The sequence below is a fragment of the Triticum aestivum genome, chromosome 7D (assembly GCF_018294505.1).
Source record: "Triticum aestivum cultivar Chinese Spring chromosome 7D, IWGSC CS RefSeq v2.1, whole genome shotgun sequence".
Lineage (NCBI taxonomy): Eukaryota > Viridiplantae > Streptophyta > Magnoliopsida > Poales > Poaceae > Triticum > Triticum aestivum.
Window position 1 is genome coordinate 147,630,404 of NC_057814.1, and position 6,570 is coordinate 147,636,973.

Consider the following 6,570-nt stretch of genomic DNA (forward strand, 5'->3'; position numbering starts at 1 on the left):
ACACACCTCCGTGTACATTAAGGTCTTCCTTGACCACGTGATCGCTGAAAATGGAGAATACTATGTGGACCCTGTGTTCATATATAATTAGGAGATTATATTGTAAGACATAATTATTGTATATATGTAGCCGGTAGTGTCGGATAGATATACGAGAACTTGTTGTTCGACCAATCTCTCGGAGAAGGAGAGGTGGTCGATATCACTTCTCTCTGTATGCATATATATGGTCATGACGATCTTCTGTTTCCTTCATTTGCTTACTAGCTAGCGTCTCTAGTCCTCTCTATACGTATATAGTACGTAGCGTCGACCAAGCACGGAGATAAGAGAGGACACTTCTCTCTATTAATTATCTAGCTAACACAATATATGAAACACCTAAATTAACCCCCCAAAACCCCCAGGCCCCCCCTTTCAAAACAAAAACAAAACCCCAGCCCCTGAAATGCTGACGCGTGGATGCCTATTGGTCCCGGTTAGTGCCACCAACCGGGACCAAAGGCCCTCCTACCTGGGCTCGCCGCACCGGCCACGTGGAGGCCCATCTGTCCCAGTTCGTGTAAGAACCGGGACTAAAGGGCTAGGGCATTAGTAACGACCCTTTAATCCCGGTTCAACAACCGGGACAAAAGGACCAACCGGGACAGATGACCCTTTTTCTACTAGTGTAGTGCGGAGGTTCGCCAACTCTTGAGCAAGATAAAGATGCTCGCCTAGTCCGGATATACGATAGTCGAAGTAATGGCGACCTCTATAGTGCGGGGGTCCAGCCACTCCAATACAGAGGACTTCCCATGTGGCACTATAATGGGGAAGATGATGCCTCCCGCTGCGGCAGGAAGCACTACAAAAAAAGACACTTTCGTGATGAATACGTGTTTGTCACAGTAGGTCACGTTTTCTGTCATGCATGTACATCCATGACAAATTTATGACAGAATCAAGATAGTCATACCTGTGCAGTCGTAGAAGTGTTCCATGACATTACCAAAATTATCATCACGGAAGTGTCCACTTCCATGACGATAAATCGCGCGTCACAGAAGTGCTTTCGTCAAGGGTGACCGACACGTGGCAACCACCGTAACGGAACGCCGTTAAGCTATCGGGTCCGGTTTTGGATCCGATAACCCGTTAACAGCCCGAACCAATGGGGATTTTCCACGTGTAAAATCATCATTGCCAGAGGAAACATGTGTTGCCTCACCGTTGGGACAGATGTCATCCACTCATTGGACAGGAGGCGCCTATGATAGGTCGACACGTGGCACGGCCCAACAGTGGCCCATTCCGGTGAAAAAGCCCGGCCCAGTAAAAAATAGCAGGTCGGCCCATATAAGGCCTACTTGTGTCAGGTCCATTTAAGCCCACGGCCCGTATGAGATGTGCCAATTCGGCCCGTCAACGGCCCGTTAAAGATTTGACACCATTGCGGCCCATCGTCAGTTCGAGCCCGTTAACAGCCCGCTATATATTCGGGCTCAATATCGGCCCGATGAGATTTCGGCCTGTTAACGGGCCATTCAGTGGATGGGCCAATTTTCACGATGTACATCTTTTGGCCTTTAAGTGACCCATTTAAATATTGGGCTAATTTCTGGCCCGGTGTGTCTTTCAGCCTGTTGACGGCCCATAAAGCAGTTGGGCCATTTGTAGTCGGACCTGAGTTTCGGCCTTTTAGCGACCCATTTAAGTGTTGGGCCAATTTCCGGCCCGGTGTGTCTTTCAGCCTGGTGACAGCCCGTATATCTGTTGGGCCATTTGTAGTCGGACCTGAGTTTTGGCCTTTTAGCGAGCCATTTAAGTGTTGGGCCAATTCCCGGCCCTGTGTGCCTTTCAGCCTGTTAACGGACCATAAATGAGTTGGGCCATTTGTAGTCGGACCTGAGTTTTGGCCTTTTAACGGCCCATGCCCTTCATGGTCCAATACCAGCCCGGTTTCTCTTTCGGCCTGCTAAAGGCCCACAACACAGTTGGGCCATTTACAATACGACCTGACTTTCAGCCTCTTAGCGGCCCATGCTCTACATGGTCCAGTACGAGCCCGCTGTCTCTTTCAGCCTGCTAAAGGCCCACAGTATAGTTGGGCCATATGTAGCCCGAACTTAGTAACGGCCTGTTAATGGACCGTGAAATCAATTGGGCCCACCTGTTGCCCGCTTCGATGTCAGCCTGTTAACGACCCGGGAGTTAAGAGGGCCGATCATTAACTTTCAGCCTGGTAACGGCCCATTAACTTAATGGGCCCACTAAAGTTCGTACATGTCTTTAGGCCAAATTAGATAACTTGAGCCCATTGCGACGAGCAATTATGCAGAGGACCAAAACCGATCAAGCAAAGGTACGGCATACAGGGAAAAAGTTGCACATCCAGCATATATTACAGGAAATTACATCCACTGGGCAATCAAAGATTGATGCCAGTGCAAATAAATGAACAGAACCTAACGATCTACAACGTCACAATCTGCAACCTCAGCACGGATGATGCCCATAAGCATGTGGGCAAGTTCTTGCTGCTTTGGTACACTGTCTCTGAAAACATTGATCAGTTGTTGTGTCGCACGACTCTGCACCTCTGATTCCTCCACCATTTCCATCATTCCTTCAGCCATTAATTGGTTCACAAACATACATTTTTTCCGTTGCATTCGAGACAGAGGATACTGAACAGATTCAGATGGCGATTTTGGCAGGCTTGTATTATTGATAGTGGAGAGTGTCTCGACCACTACATCATAACATAAATTAGGAGGGGAACCAAACAGATTAATCATGAGTTATTAGCATATTACCTGGCCTAGATTTATTGGAAAGAAACAATGGGGTTGCCTTGCTGTTTTCAGAGTTTGTCTTCTTATCTTCAGCAGACACTAGCATTGCTATCATTGGCCAAGTCAGATAATAGGAAAGCAAGATTGGCACAACGAACGTTTGGGAAACTAGCCAACACCAAATTAACACAATATGGCACAGCTATCATCAGCCAGGTAAGGAAATACGAAAGCAACATTGACGCAATGAATGAATGGGCAAGCAGAGAAGCACTACAATTCAGTAATGTGCATGATATGAGGTAGTACACTCATGCAGCTCAGTATGCAAAACTACCAGGCAGTTTTCTTTACAAATCAACATTGGCGCCTTTAAAATTTTGCTACCACAAATTTTAAATCAGACAAAGGTTGGATTCACGCCGATTAACAAAATACATGCTGATGTAAAAATATAGTGATATACAACAGGTACTTACATCAGCATTGGAGCATAGAGAATTCCCGCAAGATATTTTCCTCGAATGCAATCCCAATGAAGAATATCTTCTATCATTTAACCTTATTTTCTAAAAGAGAGATGGGTAAGAAAAATGTATAAAATATGATCATAATGCTATAAAATTTCATGATGCGAGGATACGCACACGCTTCTTAGAATGGAGTTGACATTCTTTTGCTGGACTGGAGCGGGCTAGTTCTTTGGCCACTGGAATCTGCTTTTTATCAGTGGGAGTTGGGTTTCTCTATGCTGGAGCAGTATCTATGAAAAATGGAGTTGGTTTATTATCTCCTGGCGTTTGGATCTTTTGCAAAGACCTGGTTTGTAACCCTTCAGATTCTAACATAGCCGTCTTCCCCCTGCATGCCTTATATAGAAGAATGGTGCTTCAATTATAAAACATGCTACAGCAGAGATGGAATAGGCACTGAAGAATAGAAAGGCATGACATATTGACATGTATTCCCTCCATCCGGAAATAAATGGATGGGTCTAGGCGTATTTCAGTTCTAGATACATCCAGTTTTATCCATTTCTGCGACATGTAATCCGGACGGAGGGAGTATGATGTAAGAGCTAGGGATACGACAGGACAACACAGTAAAAAAACATTGAAAACCCACTGCAGAACCAAAGTAAGCAAACCCACTGATATGAGATAGTACACTCATGCAGCTCAGGATGCAAAACTACAAGGCAGTTTTCCTTACAAAAATCAACATTGTGGCCTTTGATCATACATTTTGCTACAACTAAATTTAGATCAGATAAAGGTTGGATTCACGCCGATTAACAAAATACATGCTGATGTAAGAATATAGTGATATACAACAGGTACTTACATCTGCATTGGAGTACAGAGAATTCCTGCAAGAATCTTTCCTCACAGACGATACCAGTGCAGAAATTCTTCTATCTGTTAAGCTTATTTTCTAAAAGAGAGATGGGTAAGAAACATGTAGAAAATACGATCAGCATGCTATAAAATTTCATGATGCAAGGATATGCACACGCTTCTTAGAATGGAGTTGACATATTTTTGCTGGACTGGAGCGGACTAGTTCTTTTGCCACTGGAATCTGCTTATTATCAGTAGGAGTTGGGTTTCTCTGTGCGGGAGCAGTATCTATAAAAACTGGAGTTGGTTTATTATCTCCTGGTGTTTGGATCTTTTGCAAAGACCTAGTTCATAACCCTTCAGATTCTAACATAGTCGTCTTCCCCTTGCATGCCTTGTATTGAAGAATGGTGCTTCAATTATAAAACATGCTACAGCAGAGAGATAGAATAGGTACTGAAGAATAGAAAGGCATGACATATTGACATGTATTCCCTCCATCCGGAAAAAAATGGATGGGTCTAGGCGTATTTCAGTTCTAGATACATCCTTTTTATCCATTTCGGCAACATGTAATCCGGACGGAGGGAGTATGGTGTAAGAGCTAGGGATACGACAGGACAACACAGTAAAAAACACTAGTTGAATGAAAAACTGTATGCTAGCGGAATATGTACAGAAAAAACTAAGGCAGCATACACGTGTATGATTGGGAAACTAAGATGGCATTGCAACAGAGCACTAGAACAGCACTTCAATGTAAAAAAAAACATGGTATGGTAGACAGATGAAGTACATACTGATGAATAACAATGCATAAGATATTCAGAAGCATGATGTCCAAATTAAGCAGATGGCATTGCGATAGAGTAGAATGACAATACTTGAATTTGAAAACATGTTATCATGAATGGAATAGGTACTGAAAAACAGGAAGGCATGACATATTTACATGCATGATCAGCATGCTAAGCACATGGCATTGCAACAGAGTACATACACTCCAGGACATTATATGCATGTTGTACCCATATCACGGGCCAAGTTAGAGCAAGGACCTTGTGGGGTGAAGAGGATTCAACATCTTTCTGCAAGTCTTCTGAAGAACTGCCTTTACATGTTCCATCATATTGGGTATCATTGACATCAAGTTTATTGGCCTTTACATTGCTCTGTGAGGTTCTTGTGGATATATCAGTGTGTGCAATTATATCTGACATGCATGGAAGACAACTAGTAGTTAGATTTATCTAATGAGTGCCTGTAGGAGACGACATAAATAGTAGGACTGGGGTTAACTAGCAGCAATAGGTCTCAAAAACTAAAGGGAGAACACAAATGAAAGCTATAGAATATGTATCGTTTGTACTCGAGATTAACTAGATGGCACACAAAAGAATTAAAGAACAACATAGGTAATACTAGAAGTGGTATGATACTATAATCACCAGCCTGTGGGATAGCATTGGCTGATGGATGATAACTATGGAACAGTGTTACCTAAAGAACAAGTATCTTAGCTGAACTATGGAACAGCGTTAACTCCTGAACAAGACCTGTAAGAGATCAGCATGAATATACAGTGAAATGTGATAATCTATTTTCCATGCTTAGATGAATAACAAAGCCATAAATGTTGCACACACGTAAGATGAGGGTACAACCTAACTGGCCGCCATCCATAGGAGTGAGCATCATGTGCTGACTTGTCGATGGCCCTGCAGTTGTTGTGGCTGTCCATGTCGGGCACGCGCATTTTATGCAGGGAACTGTTGAGTGGGGACTATAGCTCCCTTCTGGTGTATGCTTCCCTTGTTGGAGCAGATGCGGTGAGTCGGAAGACGGTGTGGCTGAAGATGCAGATAACGCATAATGTTAAGAACGACACATCTCTTTGATCTGAAGAAATACACTAAGAGATCAATAGCAAGGTACGAGAGTGGTCACACGTCTGTTGACTGAGACAAAATTGGGGTCACACGATTTTATTTTATTTTGGTACTGTCCGATCTACGCCAGATGACTTGATGGCCGTCTTGTGCCTCCCGGCTGACACTGTTAGGAATCTTCCCCGAAGAGCCAGCGACCAACGGCAGAGCAGCTTGCCTCCGCCGTCTGTGGCCCCGGCCAAAACCCTGCTCCCCTCCCCACCGCACTGCCGTGGTTGCGCCGCCCCCGGGCCAATCCACAAAGACTCCCCGTCATCCAGATCCGGTGGCGGCAGTACCTTGAACCCACGCAACTCTAAGATAGCCATCTAAGCGCTGCTACTGCGGCGAACTTGCGGCCCTGCACCCTTACGTTAGACACCAGCCAACCGGCAGCCTAGGAGCTCCGCCACCTCGAGGGGTGCTGCTTCCCATTCGGAATCGATTGGCCCAGAATAAAAATTCAGACAACTGATGCCTAAATAAAGTGATTTGAGATGAGGGTGCGACCTATCTGGCGGCATG